The sequence below is a fragment of the Panthera tigris genome, chromosome F2, assembly GCF_018350195.1.
Source record: "Panthera tigris isolate Pti1 chromosome F2, P.tigris_Pti1_mat1.1, whole genome shotgun sequence".
Lineage (NCBI taxonomy): Eukaryota > Metazoa > Chordata > Mammalia > Carnivora > Felidae > Panthera > Panthera tigris.
Window position 1 is genome coordinate 14,153,235 of NC_056676.1, and position 18,337 is coordinate 14,171,571.

The following is an 18,337-nucleotide window of genomic DNA, read 5'->3' on the forward strand; positions in this document are numbered from 1 at the left end:
TCGAGCCCCGCGTTGGGCTCTGTGCTGACAGCTCAGAGCCTGGAGCCTCTTCAGATTCTGTGTCTTTCTCTCTCTGCCCCTCCCCCACTCACACTCTGTCTCTCTCTGTCTCTCAAAAATAAATAAACATTAAAAAAAAATAATAATAAAATAAATAAATAAAAACCCAGTCAATATATAATTATGGAACCCTTGGTAGGTGGATGATTCTGAATCCATCAAGCAGCATTGGTCTCTCTATACTCTAAGAACTTTGATCCATAATTACATGTTGAACCCTAACTACACCTACTACATTGTGAGTTTTCTAAGTGCTCTATAAATACTAATCACACTAGCTTTTTTGGCAGTCATATTACCCTGTTCGTTTCCATTCATTCTTCCATCACTAGAGCCATAAGGTTGGGGTTTCCCCACTATGCTTGTACTGTTAAGTAAAAACTCCTCACCCAGCATCTGTGCAAATGGGTTTATTAAGCTCAATTTTAGGTACTTACAGTGACTTCTTGTAAACTTAATTTTGGTAGATTCAGCCAATCATTTCAATATAATGATATCATTTCGAATTCTGGTTTTCTTTTTTTTTTTTAATGTTTATTTATTTTCGAGAGAAAGAGAGAGAGAGAGCACGCAAGCTGGAAAGGGCAGAGAGAGAGGGAGACACAGAATCTGAAGGAGTCTCTAGGCTCTGAGCTGTCTGCACAGAGCCCAACACAGGGTTTGAACCCACAGATGAGATCATGACCTGAGCTGAAGTCAGATACTTAGCCGACTGAGCTACCGAGGTGCCCCTGAATTCTGATTTTCTTAACCAAACTATTGGTTATTCTTCTCAGATTCATGTGACCTACATATATTCAAACTTTGGAGACTATAAATTGTTGAATAAGACAAGTTAGAAAGTGATTATCGCCAAATTATCACATTATTCTCATCAGTCAGGCTTCAAGTGCCTCCTTAGGGCCTGGGATGATGCACTATGTTAGGTAGAGAACCATTCTGAACTCCAGAGTCATCATTTTCTTAATGTCTCTACTGTAGTCTAATATATTAATTCTATGAAAAAGAAATAGTATGTCTAACCTGAGGTGTTCTTTGCGAATGAGTTCTTCAAGACCACAGTCAGTTTTTGTTAGCTGTTACGAGTCATGTCTTATTTGGGATTTCCACTAAATTCATCACTTACGATTTTTGAAATCTACCTTCTTCCACTTTTTGCAAATTCTCACAATGATTGCCCATTTTCAGTGTTCTGGCTCTTCTCTCGTCCTCTAAGATCCTCCAAGTTCGCCAAGAAAAATGATCTTAGATGATTTTAATAAATGCAGCTTTATCTATTCAGTGTTTCAACAAGAAGTTATTAAATGTCTATAATGTGCCAGGCACTGTGCTGGCCAGCAGCTCACCTTGAGTTAAACAGATATATTTCCTCCATTCAAAAGGAGGCATTCCCCTCCATTTTGATCCTCTGTGTCTTGAAAGGTTATAGTTTGGAGAGCCAGTCAGAATTTTTCTTCAATTATATGAGACTTAAACTAACAATGACCAGCGTTTTGCCTGGTAAGTTACACTTTGTACCAGGGAAGGTAAAGAAATGCTAACCGTTAGTCGTTTGCAGTTATAAAATGTCCTAAAGGTTGAAGAACATTCTCAGGAACATGTTTTCTAGCAGCTCCCATGGTGCTCACGTCTTGGTGAGCAAAGGCAAATCCAATAATCGCAGGACATATGGACTTGCAGCAAACCAGTGAACAAATAAATTCAAAAAAAATAAAGATAAGTAAATCCAGATAGTGCTTCGGTGCCATGCAAACATAAACAGAATGAAGTGATGGAAAGTAAATAGATGTGGAACGAGGCACTACCTTTGACAGAATGACCAGGCACCATCTCTGATTTCAGTGCGAGTGCAAAGATCATGAGACGGGAAAGAGGTGGACACAGTTAAGGAATCTCCATGGTTGGAGTACAATGAGTGTGGAAGGGAGGTATGAGACAAGGTTGGAAAGTGGGAGGTAAGAAGTTAGTAGCCAGATTCAGAGCCTTGAGAGTCTATCAAAGTTGAGATTCTATTCAACAGGAAACCACTAGAGGGCCCTAGGCCCTGACTGACCATGGGTAAATCAAATCATCTCCAATGGCACGTCTTTGGGGAACAAATACCAGCAAATACTAGGAACAGCATACATCTTTGGAAGCTAAAATTGTTGGCAAAGAACAGGGATACTGTACCATTCCTCTTAAGCAGAAACTTAATTTAATTTCACCCCTCCCTGTCTTTGCCATTTTAATCTTTTGAGACTACACCTATGCCAACTCAGAGCAAAGTATGTGCTTGTTCAGCTCACTGTGATACACAATAATCCCGACACTAGTCAATATGTTGAAAATAAAAATTCAATCATAAAAGACATTTCTGCTTCAAGATTATGTAGAAATGACTTCATTAAGTTAGCTTTCAAAAAGTATTTTCCCCAAAAGCTGATGCCTTCTTAAATGGTTATGTTTAAGGGCTCTAATGAAGACCTGTGTGGACGGAAACATCAGAACTAATGGTGCCTGATTCTGTCTTTGTCATTTTGGTGACGAGACATAAAAGGCACTGGGTATCTTCAGTTTATGCAGTCTTTTGAGAGCTCTTTGACTGAACAGACTCCTTAAGGGACAAAGTGTCCTGGAGAATAAAAATGACTGAAGCAATTTCTGTGACTTGCAGGCTTTGTTACAGAGCAAACACCTTCAGAGGAAACTGGGTGAGTCACTGGGGAAGAGGTGCTCTGTCCCCTCCTCTCTCTTTCCTTCTCTGACTTTCCTTCCTCCCACCTCTAATCTTTCTGCATTTCTGATACTTCTGCATTCTGATACAACCATGTTCTTTTAGCCTACACTTACATCACTCATTGATTCCATATCATTGAGTCAGTGACGTTTCTCAGAGTCTGCGCTTCCTTATCTATAACAGGAGGCTGACATCTGTCCCATCTGGTAAAGTGAGAAAATACATTCAACACAGATAACACAGGCCCTGATATATGAGTAAGTCCCCTACAAACGCCAGTCTTCCCTCATGCGTTCTGCCCCTTGCCACCCTCCCTTGTCTCTTCTTCCCCTGTCCATGCCACAGGCCAACAAGTTTTTTCTATAGCCAGGGCTCGCTTCAGCTCTACTCCCTGGGGTCTAAGGGGTGGAGGCCAACGGGCATAGAGTTTAACACACCCAGAAGTACATTCTAGTATGCAGAGTAAATTTCTATTTTGTTTTATTTTTATTTCAAGAGGTTTCACAAAGAATTATCTGACCTCCTCCGCTAATTAAGGGCAAGATTCTTAACTTATTTTTTAAAATATTCATTTATTTTGAGAGAGAGAGAGAAAGAGAGAACATGAGTGGGAAAGGGACAGAACAAGAGAGAGAGAGAATCCCAAGCAGGCTCCATGCTGTCAGCACAGAGCCTGGTGCAGGGCTCAAAGTCACAAACCACAAGTTGGATGCTTAACTGACTGAGCACCCAGGTACCCCGAGATTTTTATTTAAAATTGGGGAAAGTTAGGGGCGCCTGAGTGGCTCAGTCGGTTAAGTGTCCGACTTCAGGTCAGGATCACACGGTTTGTGGGTTCAAGCTCCACATCAGGTTCTGTGCTGACAGCTCAGAGCCTGGAGCCTGCTTCGGATTCTGTGTCTCCCTCCCTCTCTGTCCCTCCCCTGCTTGTGCTCTGTCTCTGTCTCTGTCTCTCAAAAATAAACATTAAAAAAATAATTAAAATAAAATAAAATGAAATGAAATAGGGGAAAGCTATGTAATGAAGTGTAATTCTACCCCTGCTCCCATATGCCTCCTCGCTCAGACGCATATGAGTACCTTCAAGTACCTGGGTGCAACAGCAACCTGCCAGCAGAGACCAATCCGAGGAGAGGACTAACATCTACTTAATGGGGGCATAAAACTTAGGTTCTCCTACTTGCTCTAGTCAAGCAGAACTCAGGGCTCCAAGCTCCTCCCGTGTTCTGGTTTTACGGAAGCCAGAAGTGGCATAAGGCCTTGACGTCTTTTGTTTCTAGCTGTACAAAAAGGAGAAGAAAAGAGAGTAGACGTGATTTCACAGGGGGAGAGGAGAAGGGTATGAGGGGCCAGGCCTGGAAATGGTGCACGTCACTTCTGCCCACATTCCTTGGGCCGGAATATAGTCACAAGACCCCACCAAGTCATAAGGAAAGCAGAAAAATAGAATCTGACTCTGGCCCAGAAAGAAAAAAGAAGAGACCATGGTGAACATATAGCAAACTCTGCCACAACCATCTTTTATTACAAATAGTTTGGTTTAGTATTTTTTTCTTTGCAATGGGAATTTGTATCAGAATTTTAGCAATATTTAGGAAAATTAGAAGATTGAGAGCAAAAGAAATTGTCCTCGAACTTTAAGCTCCCACAGAATAATATTGACTGCCCTGATGTGACTCTTTTCACACATCCTACAAAAACCATGTAGTCGACAAGGAGAGAAAATGATGCCGCCCATAACATTCTCTAGGGGCACCATAGAGCCTCCCTCTCCTGCTAGCAGAGAAATCTCTCTCCCTTATCCCTTCTCCCTTTTCTACCTCCCTTGACCCCTTGGTCTCCTCAATCTTTCTGCTACCTGCTCTCTCCTCGTGTTCAGTCTCTGGCTTAGTTCTAGTTGAGCCAGATGTTGGTATTGGAAGGATGGACATTGCTTGTTTGCAACCTTTTCAGGAGCTTCCCAGGTGAAATTTGAAACCAGTGCCCATCACAGAGGGCAGGGAGAGTCTGAAGAAGTGATAGGCCACTCCAGGTCAGTAGGTAGCAGTTTTAACAAGTGAGGGGAACTTCTATATGAGGCTTATCTGAGGCACCAGCACGAACGGATCCTTGCACTTGCCTGCCAAATCTAAGTTTGTAAAGAGACTCTAACTGGACTCAGTCATGTGTCCCATGAAGGTGTTTTCAAAACCACATCACCATCTCAAGGCCATCTCCTTGGATGGAGCAGCCTGTGGGAATGGGAAAGGCAAGTGGAACCCACATTCCAAGGTCAGGGAACAGGGTGAGGAGCCTCCAAGTGCCTGGGACCGGCTCATGGGTCAGCTGGCAGTCACATCTGTTTGGTGACCTTGCTCAGTAGAAATCAGAAAAAGACTATGTGTCCTATTCCCTCAGTTGCAATACCTAAGGCATCTGTGTTCCCTTCTGGCTCAGAGAAGTGGGAGGATGTGAGGCAGGTGGGGACGGGGGACAGAAAACAACTACCCCCCTCCCCGAGAGTTCCTGCTCTGTGCAAACAAGTTGAGAGCTAGGAAGCAAAGAATTCCTCTACTGGATCACAAACTAAAGACTGGTAAGCCATGTCTCATAAACCATATTATCCCGCTTCAGGCCACCAGGTTTATTTCCTTACATTAAACCTAGGCCTCTTGTAAACTCTGATTAAGTGCATACACTACTTGTGTGTATGTGTGGGGTGGGGGGTGCGGGGGTATAAATTGCAATACTATTAATGTAAATTTGACAATATGTATTTACACTCGAGGTGCACCTATTCTTTGACCCAGCAGTTTCTAGAAAGTTGTCCTACATACTTCACATATGTGCAAAGGAAGTTATTCATTGTTTTCCACTGAAGCACTTTGGGAGTGAAAAAAAAAGATAAGAAATGACCCAAATGCCTATCGGCAGGAGAGAGGCTAAATACGTTATGGGACAGCCATACAACGGGTCATCGTGGAGCCAACAGAAAAGAACGGGGACTTCCGCACTGGAGACTTTCCGAGACGGAGCAAAGGAGAGGGTCACTTGTGCCCGTATGTGCAGTGTGGCACCATGTCTGAAAAAGGGAAACGGAGAATCATATCAGTATTTGTCTAAGTGTAGAATGCCTCTGAACGGTTATAAAGAAATCGGTTACCCTGGGGCAGCTGGTTGGCTCAGTTGGTTGAGCATCTGACTGCGGCTTGGGTCATGACCTCTTGGTTTGTGAGTTCGAGCCCCACATGGAACTCACAGCTGTCGGCACAGAGCCCGCTTCAGATCCTCTGTTCCCCTCTCTCTGCCCCTCCCCCACTTGCACTCTCTCACATTGAAACGTAAAAAACCAGGGGCGCCTGGGTGGCTCAGTCGGTTGGGCGGCCGACTTCGGCTCAGGTCACGATCTCACGGTCCGTGAGTTCGAGCCCCGCATCGGGCTCTGGGCTGATGGCTCAGGGCCTGGAGCCTGCTTCCAATTCTGTGTCTCCCTCTCTCTCTGCCCCTCCCCCGTTCATGCTCTGTCTCTCTCTGTCTCAAAAATAAATAAACGTTAAAAAAAAAAAAAAAGAAACGTAAAAAACTTGTTTTAATGTTAGAAGTTAAAAAAAATGAATCAGTTACCCTAGTTATCTCAGGGAACGAGGGCTGGGGGGCTGGGTACACTTTTTAGACGTTTTAGACTTTCCTTTTATCATGTGTTCAGGAAAATTCAAGTTGAAAGTAAATAAACAAAAGGTTTCGATCTCACGTCCACAGTGCCACAATCTGTGGAGACAAGGGTTACGGCTCCCCACCTGACCTAGAGCACTCAAGGGCAGGAGCATGTCCTTGGAGCCAGTGTGACTGAGGCATCACCTGGGAGAAGATGAGGGGCTGCGGGGTTTACGTTTCCACCATCCCCACGGGCAGAGTCCCTTTCAGGGGCCGACTTAGGAGAATCCAGGTTTTCTTTTTACAAAATAAGGTGGCGTTGTCTTTCATGGGCAATCAGACTCTGTTTTCACACAGTTTCTTCAGCTCGGCTGCAGCTCAAGAAAGTAAACAGCAAAAACAGGTGAACCATAAAATTAGGCCTACATCATTGGGGTGATAACAAAGGCCATTAAATCTATCATTTGGGATCTAAATGTTGGAGTCGGACTTTAATGATACCGTAAAACTCTACCGAAAGTAGATTAATCCAGAATAATAATACAGAAAACGGCCTGATGGGAAAGTTTGAAAAATTATTCAAGCTTTCCAACTGATATGGACATTAGCACATCCCCATCCTTAATGACGTAAAGAGAAACAGCATTACCGATGCTTCATGCATCAGGGCTCAGCAGATCTGGAGGAAAAAGCAAGTGGCTTATGTAGATCTGAGAGCATTTTGATATTAAACAAACAAGCCACAATTAGGTGGGCTTGGCAAAGGCGTGTCCTGTTTATGCTTAATCGTGAGAAGTAGGTGTTTCGGATGTCTGTCCTCTACACTCTTCGAGAGATCACTCAAGCGATGCAGGCTGCGGGACGGGAGTCAGGGGATGAGACCCAACTGAGAAGCCAAGATAGCACAGGAGAGGGAGCCCACAGAGGGGCGCAGACAATGCCAGAACGGACGAGGCTGCTCAGCCCATGCCTGGGCAGGGGAGGCGGGGGCGGGTGGGGGGGGCGGGGGAGTGGAAGACACGCATTTGTACCTCCCGCCCTTGGCGGTGCTGGCTGGGGAAGGGGGTCCTTGCTGGGAAAAACCTAAACCAAAACCAAAACCAAAACCAAACAAGGAAAGCTACTCATCTACCTTAGAAATGTCATGGGACACATTGAAGAAAGGAGTCTGGGGACAAGGCAGAGAGAAGGAGGGAGAAGAGCCTGGAGAGGCCGAAAGGCAAGAAGGTAGGTGACTCCTTCCTTTCAGAATGGGCAATGTCGTGAGTGTGGTAGGAAATCTTGGTGAACTTGTGACAAGGCAATCGCCCCCTCCTCCACAGCCCCATGAGAAAGGAAGAGGAAAGCTTCAGCTAAAGACCTGTATTACTTTGCAGTGCTTTTTAAAGTCAGATTTACAGGTTTTTGCCTGTGAGTGGCGCCGTGCTGACGAGTATTTTTGACTTGGAAGCAAGAAAACTTCACATTTGGGGGATTGAATTCTTAAAATTGGCACATCTTTTTGGTATATTTGATGCCTGAAGCCAGTGACACGAGCACTTGCTTGCTCATTGTGGTCAGTGGCTTTAAAGACCTTCGGGCTGCTGGGTTTTTGTTTTATGAAAGAGGCCACATGGACACCACCTTCTATAGTGGAGTCAAATCTCACTGGGTGGGGAGGGGCGGGCATGCCTGGGTGGCTCAGTCAGCTGGGCGTCCGACTTCAGCTCAGGTCATGATTTCACCGCTCGTGAGTTCGAGCCGCACGTTGAGCTCTGTACTGACAGAACCTGGAACCTGCTTCGGATTCTGTGTCTCCTCGTCTCTCTGTCTGCCCCGCCCCCCTCACACTCTGTCGCTCCCTCGAGAATAAATGAACAGTAGAAAAAAATATTTTTTTTAATAAAAAAAAAATTCCTACTCAGGGGATTAAGTTGTAAAGTGAATGCAGAAAGCAAAAGTTAAGTATAGTCAAAATTTGCATTAAAGATACTGTAAAATAAAAATACTGGTGGGGCCCCTGCGTGGCTCAGGTGTTAGGCCACTGACTCTTGATTTTGGCTCAGGCCATGATCTCATGGTTAGTGGGTTCAAGCCCCGCACTGGCCACCCTGACAAGGCAGAGCCTGCTTGGGATTCTCTCGCTCCCTCTCTCTCTCCCTCCCCCGCTCACACTCTGTCTCTCTCTCTCTCAAAATAAATAAGTGAAATTTAAAAAAATACTATAATTCACCCTTCAGGTACAGTATTCCTCGGCTGTACACTCAGGTTCGGCTCAGCCAGGGGTGTCTGAGGCCTGAGTGCACAGCCCTTCATCAGTTATTTAAGCGGTGCCAACCACACCCAAGCAGCGGCGTGGGACCAAGTTCAGTCCCCACCTGCAGGCAGATTAAGTGAGGAGGCAGAGAATACATACATGAGCAGGCAAATAAAATCACATCGGAGAGTTTTATGTGCTGTGGAGACAAAGCAGGGAAAAGGTAGAGGCGGCACCAAGGCAAGAGTTATAATTTTATGGAGAGCGATCAGGGAAGGCCTCACTGAGGAGGGGAACATTTAAGGAAAGATTCGGGAGAAGGAAGGGTAGGAGCCGGCAGCTCTCCGGGGTGGGGGAGAGTATTTCAGACAAGGCAGCCGTAAGTGCAAAGGCCGGCCAGGGACGCTCACATCGTGGATGCGAGACACAGGGAGGAGGCAGGGAGTGAGGAAGGGCAGGGCCCGTGGAAATGGTGGGGGCCAGATCCCTGAGACCCAGGACGCCAGTGCAGAAGATTGGCTCTTACTCTGAGTGAGTTAGGAAGAAGCTGGAGAGTCCTGAGCAGAGAGTAATAATAGAAGGGGACCCGGGTTTCTAAAGAATCACTCCCGCGTGGCTGCATCGTTTAAGATCTGGTCAAGATCATCATGGTTCGTGAGTTCAATTCCCGCATCGGGCTTTCTGCTACCAGCACAGAACCTGCTTTGGATCTTCTGTCCCCCCCTCTCTCTGCCCCTCCCTGCTCACGCTTTCTCTCTCTCAAAACTAAATAAACATTACAAAAAAACAAACAAACAAATCGCTCCATCTCCTTCATGGGCAAGAGGCCACTGGGGAGCAAGAAGCAGGTCACAGGTGAGGAGTCTGTTACAACACTCCAGGTGAGAGATGGGGGTGGTCATGACCATGGCAGTGTTGGCAACAGGTGGCTGGACTTCACGGTCACCAGTCAGATGAGTTAGTTAGTTGGTAGACGTCTTCACGGCGGAAGGATCAAGTCGTCACCGGTGGACCAACCTTCCACTGTGCAAAGGGGGAAAACCAGACATTAAGTCCTTCCTGGAGTGATGCAGGACCCAGTAATCATCAAGTATTAAAATATAGAATTTCTGTCAAAAAACTGAATTTTCCTCCAATCAAGTGTTCAGAGCTAATGTCTAGTTTGCAGGAAATGTAGGTGGCGAAAAGACAAAATCAGAAAGGGGGCAGTCTGTGGGACAGGTGACCCAGTTTGTCCAAAAACAGTGATGGAATTTTTTAGATTAAAAGGATGGGGGACTGGTTCAGGAAGGTTTTCTGCCTCCAGCCCTGGTTCGCACTCCGCGTTGACAGCGCCTTCTGGAATCCACCTCCCCTGAGCTGCCCTCCCCTCCCCACACTTTCTTTATTCCTTGCCCCGGATTCCTATTCTGCTCAATGCATTTTCTATTTCTAGTTATTTTCCTTCTGTGTCATGCTGTGAATTTATAGAAGAGATTATTCGCTAGACATTTCTGAGGATCTCAATTCTCATTTTCCACCACTCCTGCTCTACAACCGTCTATTGCTGGTAGGGGTTTAGACACTAGGTCTGAATTCGAAATATGTCTGAATGTGTCTAAATTTTATTTGAATGTGTCTGTCCTCTGAGGGGAGATTTGTGGGGATTTTCCATCCTCTAGTTTTCTCAAAAGTGGTTTCCATGGGTAATTTTTCCATTCACTATGCTGATTGATCTATGATTAGTCACCTTGATCTGCCATACCAAAATACCATAGACTGGGTTGTTTAAACAGCAGAACAGAAATCTATTTTCTCACAGCGTTGGAGTCCAGAATCTGAGATCAGGGTGTCAGGATGCTTAGATTCTGGTGAGAGCTCTCTTCCTGGCTTGCAGACACTGCTTCTTGCTGTGTGCTTGCAGGGCAGAGAGAAAGAGAGCAAGCTCTCTGATATCTCTTCTTTTTTTAAAAAAAATTTAATGTTTATTTATTTTTAACAGAGAGAGAGAGAGAGAGACAGAGCATGAGTCGGGGAGGGTCAGAGAGAGGGAAACACAGAATCTGAAAGCAGCTCCAGGCTCCGAGCTGTCAGCACAGAACCCCATGTGGGGCTCGAACTCATGGACTGCGAGATCATGGCCTGAGCTGAGGTCGGAAGCTCAATCGACTGAACCACCCAGGTGCCCCTCTGATATCTCTTCTATAAAGGTATCAATTCCATCATGAAGGCCCTACTCTCATGACCTCATCTAAATCTAATTATTTCCCAAAGCTTCCTTTCCAAATGCCACTACATTGGAGGGTGAGGGGTTCAACAGATGAATTTTGAGTGGCCACAATTCAGTCCTAGCTGTCTATTTGATTTTCAGGGAGAAAGGTGTTTAAAAAACGACCCTGGTATCATGATCCCAGCCCCTGAAATATGATAGAATTTTCTGCTGTGCTGTGTGTGGGATAGAAGAGAAAAAGAAAATCAAAGATGAATCTACAGTGTTGAGTCTGAGCAACACGAAGGATGGAGAGTTTCCGTTTACTGAGGTGGAAGGGAAACCAGGATTTCAGTTCTACGTGTTAAGTTTAGGACGCTTATGAGGCATCCAAGTAAAATAAGCAGGCAGACGGGAGCCTGGAGTTCAGGAAAGATCCAGGGCAGGATATAAATTTTAAAGTAGCCATGCTCTGTTTGGAGCCATGAGATGAGAGAATACCAAGTAGGTCAACGCAGAGAGAGGAGAGAAGAAATCCGAGGACTGGACTCGGGGCAATCCAATGCGTAAGAGTCAGAGAAGTGAGGATAAATCCACTCAGATGAAGAAGAAGTTGCTAATGAGGTCAGAAGGGAATCAGAAGAGCATGTCTTCCAAACAAAGCCAGTGTTTCCCTAAAGAAAGAGGGACAATCTAGTTCCAGGGCTCAGGCACTGGTCACATCCCTGAATATGGAAAACTTAAGTTGAGCCCACAAGATGTGTTTCTTATTCCTCTTAGACTTCACATGCTCCAATGTCTTCATTCAAGAACCGTTTACAGTCCAGGCTTTGAGTCAGGCAAAGGACGACAAAGTCAATAACTCTGGTCTCTCCTCCTCAGGAGCTGGCTCACATTTCAGTGCAGGAAAAAGGCAGTAAATTAATAACCTCCACCAAAGGCCAGAAACCCTGCAGAAGTCAAGGTCTATATAGAACCCAGTGTGGCTAAGGGTCAAGGTAGATCAAGTGCCCTTACAGAGAGTGTGTGGCAAAATCGAGGAGTTGGGCTCTAAACCGTCCTAGGTCCAATTGCGTGGCTTTGGGCAGGTTACAATCTCTGAGCATCTGCTTCCTCATTTGCACAATGTGCATAATAGCAATAATCATAATTTATGCTACAGGATGTGCTCATGAAACGGATGTTTATCAACTGCCCAGTACGGGGACTATGCAGGTGCTCGGCAAATGTCAATCCCCTCCCCACGTTTTTGCCCTTGTACCTCTGAGCTCTTCAAGCACAAATAGGAGGTGAGTGTTTTCAGGTTGGATAACGAAAATTAAGATAACAGGAGTTCAATTGCAAGTTAAAGGTCATACCTTTGGAATGAGTTGAAGATTTAGGATTAGGAGAAAGTGTCCACAAAATAACTCGCCTACAGTCTTCACAAATTCAAGGTCATGAAAGACAAAGACCGAGGAATAGATTCAAGGACACTAAGAAGACATAAATACCCGGTGTGATTTTGGGTTGGATTCTGGATCGCCCCCCCCTTCCCACCCCCCCCCCCACATTTCTTTATTTGCTATAGACAACAATAACAAGACAATTGGCAACATTTTCATCAGTTGTGTTGATGTTGATAATTATACAGTATTATGTAAGAGAATGTCCTTGTTATTAGGGAATATATATTGAAGAATTTAAGGGTAAAAGACGGCACATCTGCAAATTTAATCTCATGTGGTTCTAAAAAAGAATGTGTGTGCACACGTACATACATGCACATACACTCATGCAGAGCAGAGAAAGAGAATGATGATGCGAATGTGTAAAACGTCAACGGTTGGGTAATCTCGGTGAAGGACATATGGAAATTCTTTGTATATAATTGCAATTTTCCTGGAAGACTGAAATTACTTCAAAATATTTTTTTTTTTAAAAAAAGAAAGCTTCTACTATGAAAGGCAAAGCAAATGACTTTTTATGTCATAACGATTCAGGAAATCCTACCCAGGAAAAAAAATCAAAATTGGCAGCCAAACTCTGGAGTGGAAACATTAACATGGCCCCAGCCAGAGACCTGGCAAGGTTCAGAGAATTCTGGAGGCCCCAATTAGAAGTAACGGGAACTGAACTAGTAGTATCTCAACAAGGTTCATTAGTACAGCAACGGTCCTTTCTTAACATAGAGTTCAACGCAAGGGCACCGCTTGTGTGGTTTCCAAGAGGCCCTGAAGCCACCACATCCTTTGTCAGAACTTTCTGTTTGAGAGCAAAGAAAAGGTAAGAGCTTAATTGTAGTACCAGACCAGCAACAATCCACACACATCTGATTCTACCTGTCAATCGCTGGTTTGGGAGAATGCCTTCCAGAAAATTATCTACTGTGGTTACTCTGCCACTTTTCAGAATGCTTTTATTCATGTAAAGTAGAAGTCTGTAAACCTTACCCAAGCTATTTTAATTGCAACTTTTCAAAATCTAAATGATTCAGCCCTCCTTAATTTAACATGTACACTCAATTCTTTGTTTCTGGGAAAGAATCATTACATAGGATATGGCAAGTGTATATATATGTACAAAAGGAAAATGTGAATTAATAATCCTACTGTATTTATTATATTACATTATGTATAAAATACAATTACATATATTTATGTATAAACATATTATATATAACAAATAAATATGATAAGCCCCTGGGAATCAGTTAAAGAGTTGTCAGAATTAATAAGAACAGGTACAAAATTCACACACAAAAACCAGTGGAATGCCTGTACTCCAATTCCCCAACACACGCCCGATAAAAAAAAAACCTGTTAAAAATTTTAAAAGACATCCTCTTCTGATCAGTTCAAGGGATGCATGCTTAAAACTTTCCATTTAAGAAGGTAAACAAATAAATTCCATTGAAAAGTAGTAATAGACAACAAATAACTAAGAAAAATCCTAATGAGAAATGTATATGAAACTACTTAACTGAATTCAGAGATATAAAAGATACATTAGGGGCGCCTGGGTGGCTCAGTCGGTTGGGCGTCCGACTTGACTGTGTCATGATCTCACGGTCCGTGAGTTCGAGCCCCGTATCGGGCTCTGTGCTGACAGCTCAGAGCCCGGAGCCTGCTTCAGATTCTGTGTCTCCCTCTCTCTCTACCCCTCCCCCGCTCATGCTCTGTCTCTCACTCTCAAAAATGAATAAATGTTAAAAAAAATTTTTTTTAAAGATATATTGTATGCTGCTGTATGGAAAAAGCTAAACATAAAGATGCCAGCTGTTCTCAAATTAATTTGTAGGCTTATTGTGTTCTCTATAAAACCCATGTTGGGGTGTGGGAGGGTTCTGAGGACTCAACAAAATAATCTAATTAATCTTAACATATAAATAGGAAAAGATACCATGTACACCTGGAACCAATATTATACTGTATGTTAAACTAACTGGAATTTAAGTCAAAAACTTGGGGAAAAAATGATATCAAAACAAATTCCTTATAAGAAGGCCAGTAAGAGAGAATTGGCCTTACACTGAAATATATTACAAAGACCTTATAATTAAACTAATGGTACTGGTATAAGAATAAGTAGAAATTAAGGAAACAAAATAGTACAAAACGGATCACGGTGTTTACAAAATGTAGTATATTTTATAGACAGTATTGTAAACAAGGAGAAAGAGATGATTGTTTGATAATGATGCTAGAAAGACCATGTGTGGGATTTCTAGACTTAAAGAAAAAGGTTAACAAACATTTAAAGAAAACTATCTAGGTCTGGACCATAAGAGTCTCCTGAATTTCCCTTCTCCCATGAAGACACCGAATAACAACTCCACATAAAACAGTTCCCTCAGAGAAATCCAGAGACCAGCAGAGTGGCTCCTATACATCAGGACACTGCGAAAGTACCCACATCAAAGCGACCAGGAGGGGAGCCTGGGTGGCTCAGTCAGCTGAGCACTGGACTCTCGATTTCAGCTCAGATCATGATCTCACGGCTCATGAGTTCGAGTTCTGTGTCCGCCTCTGCACTGACAGCATGGAGCCTCCTTGGATTCTCTCTCTCTCCCTCTCTCTCTGCCCCTCCCCCGCTCACACTCTTTCTTGCTCAAAATACATACATAAATAAACATTAAAAATATATAAACAAACAAAGTGAGTAGGAAAGGCTGAGACGCGCTCCTGCCATAAACCCTACCGCTGGCACACGATGATGGCGCTGGGAGGGAACAACGCCTCTCCCAGCCTCTCCCCGAAGACCCAGAGGTTTAGACAGCACATCCAGTGCCCCGGCTCCTAGGGCCGGCTCCCAGGGATGGGCCCCCAGATCGCCTAGCTCTGAAAACCAGTGGGGTTTGCACTCACAGTCCTGCAAGATGACAGCAAACAGAAGCAGTTACTAGTCAGACGTGCACTCACCTCAGCTGATCCACAGGGCTCGGTGTGGAGGGGGCATGCGGACATGCAAACCGTCCAGCCTCTCCCTGGAAGGAATTTGACTGCACACTTTACAAGCTGCTGCTTGAGGACCCTGCCTCCAGTCAGCACCCATCTACGTGCAGAACGCGGATCCGTCCCAGACCCCGAAGCAGCCGGTGGGCACATCCCCCACCTCCCCTCTGGTTCACTCCAGCAGTGAAACCAAAGTGCCAGTTATCTCTCCGGAAGGAGTTGGTCCACACAGCTAGTGCCTCAACATTTACAGCCATCAGCTGAGGGATGGGCCCCTAAATCGCCTACTTCTCCTAACCAACAAGGCTTGCATTCACTAGTCCCAAAGGGCTATTAGCCAAACAAAGAAGCGGTTTTTCAACAGGCGTAGGAGCATGTCCCATGACTCTACGCTTGGGCTTAACACAGAGGAAGCAAGGGAAAATGCCCACCTCCCAGTTCCTCCCTGGGAAGGACTTAACTACATACATTCCCAGCTGCTGTCTGAGCGTCCGTTACGAAACAGCCTGCATCTACTTGGGAACTACAGGCCTCCCCTTTGGTACACGGACAGTCTTGGCACACCCTCACCTTCTGGGAGCCGCTAAGAGAAAGGCTTGAGAGTAGACCGGGAGCTCAGACCAGGCTGATCGACTTCCAGAAGCCATCCCAGTAGCCAGGGAGAGGTGTTGCTTAACCCTGGTAACACTGTGTGTTGGATGCCACTGGACCTTGGGAAGATGTGGATTTAAAAAGTAGGGCTGATGTCCATTCCCTGATGTGTCGGGGGGGGGGGCCTTTCGGTGACCGTTGCTTGGCTGCCTCGGGCACTAACCAGCAGCCAGAGTTTCTATTTCATCAGAGGAAGTGAGGAGATTGTCAGCACAAAAAGCAGAGTCCTTGCGAAAGAGGCATGCCCTTTCACTTTTACCTTGCAGTGATGGCGGCCGGCAAGCCAGTCATACAGCAACCTGATCGAATGCAGACTGCCGTTGGTCCCAATCTGATAAACTCTGTTGGGCCTTGGGTCTATGAATAAGGAGTAGTAAACAGACAGATCTGACTCTCAAACAGTGGCTCCAAAATCCAAGCACGAACTGAGGGCTGAGATCGGATGTCGGGAGACTTGTGGTCCATGGATGCTTCAGCTTTCGCTGATCATCAAAGGGACAGGGATTGGGGGATCGTGCGCTCCAGAGTATAACGTCTACGATTTTTGCCAAGATGCCATCTGAGTCTCAGAACCATAAGCGAAGGGAAGTAGGAAGGCAAATCTAAGTAAGGACTTCCTAGGGGCATTCAGAGATGGATGAAGACACGGCCACCTGGCCTAGGCACAGAAGGCACAGGTGGTATAGTAACCACATTTTCTAGCTTCTAAATTGATGCTTGACATTTGGGCTTTCCTGACCGGGGAAAGACCGCCCCTGTCAGCACTAGCTAATTCCTAGAGGCAATAGCCCCTACTCACCACCCACATGCTTTAGTAGTGCCCTACTCTTTGGGACAATATCCCCCATCCTAATCACCCCAGGGCCAGCCATTACACAACAGAGGTAGCCCCAACCCACTGAGCCTGCTGAAATTGTGTGAACTAGCCCAGTGCTAAACCTGCTTAGCCTTCTTACCCTGCCTTGCACACTCCTACCAACAAAAGCTGCGATAAAGCCACTTGCCCACAGTTCCCTTACTCTCTCTGCCTGTGACCAATACCGGTGCTTCCCTGGGTGGCCCTGCATGGCATGACATCCCCCTTCCTCTTAGAAACTACAAGTAAGAAACTATCTTTTCAATGGCAATTGTCTTCTGATCTGCCGACCTCACCGACCCTGAATAAAAAATAAATTCTAGGGGCGCCTGGGTGGCTCAGTCAGTTAAGCGTCCGACTTCGGCTCGAGTTGTGATCTCACGGTTTGTGAGCTCGAGTCCTGCGTTGGGCTCTGTGCTGACAGCTCAGAGCCTGGAGCCTGCTTTTGATTCTGTGTCTCCCTCTCTCTCTGCCCCTCCCCTGCTCACGCTCTGTCTCTCTCTCAAAAACAAATAAACTTAAAAAAATTTTTCGTTTTAAAATAAACTCTACATTTTAAAACAGTGGCTGATGGATAGACCGTCAGTCTTGAGGCTAACAGATTTTAATAGCTGTATCTCAATGTTTTGAAAAGGCCACAGTGTCTAAGTGGCCCCACACTTGGACATAGACAAACTCACAAATGCAGAGTTGAATTGATCCCCTCCCAATATATCCGGTGCCTCGTGGGCTTGCTCTGGGAGGATCTGTATCTTGGGCAGATCACAGGAGTATTAATCCACTCCCTGCACAGACCCCAGGACTGCCAGCCGCACGTGGAATTAGAAGCTACCTAAAATGGTTATTTTAAGGGACTGAAGTGGGGAGGGGGGCAGTCATTAGACAGCAAAAGCTAACGGAAATACTGCCTGGCACCCATGAGGTTAGCACTCCCTCGACCTGCAGGTGGTGAGTTCCACCCAGACCTGCACCCCTTTCCTGCACCAGAGAACTGGGTGAGCCTGATGGCGACCACAGATGTGGCAGCAGTGGTGTCCAGCCCTAGGAAGCCACTGCATCATCAGGCCACTGCAGTGCACCCCATCCTGAGAATGATTATGAGTGCTGGCCCATTGAAAAGGGAAGCAAGGATCTTTGACTCACCGTTACAGGTACGAGGGACTCGGAGGAAGCCTAGTCCATCAACCTTCCTTCTCTAGACACATAGGGAAGGACTAAAAGACAGGCATCACTGTATTGCTATTTTAAGTCCATTGGACATCACAGCCTATACACAAGATCAAAATGAGGCCACTTCCCCCTGAATTTAACATACCCGGTGGGTACCGGGCAGGGCAGTCTTCACCGCGCATGGGCACATTCTGCTCGAGTTCGATGATCACCCGCAGTAGACACACACACAGGCCAACGCTTGGGCGGGAGCCTGAGCTTATACATCACTCAGTGAATCACAAAGCCAGGCAGACCACGCCTACGACTCACACACACAAGGGGACTGGGCAAGGAGAGGAAAACACCCTGAATATCAAACCCTCTTTGGGGGAGAGACCAGAGCGAAGCC

General features: G+C 45.4%; 1 long non-coding RNA gene across 4 annotated transcripts; it reads right to left on the reverse strand.

The window, feature by feature from the left end:
• Positions 1 to 9,447: 9,447 nt before the first annotated feature.
• Positions 9,448 to 18,209, reverse strand: LOC122234884. Of its 4 annotated transcripts, XR_006212857.1 has the most exons (6): positions 18,092 to 18,209; positions 17,920 to 17,990; positions 16,180 to 16,277; positions 15,840 to 15,979; positions 15,237 to 15,301; positions 9,448 to 9,671 (listed from the first exon to the last, which is right to left on the reverse strand). It is a non-coding gene; the product is annotated as an uncharacterized LOC122234884 (long non-coding RNA). The 4 variants fall into 4 exon arrangements; XR_006212856.1 differs by having other exon boundaries at positions 17,920 to 18,205; XR_006212859.1 differs by lacking the exon at positions 16,180 to 16,277 and having other exon boundaries at positions 18,092 to 18,203.
• Positions 18,210 to 18,337: the final 128 nt, after the last annotated feature.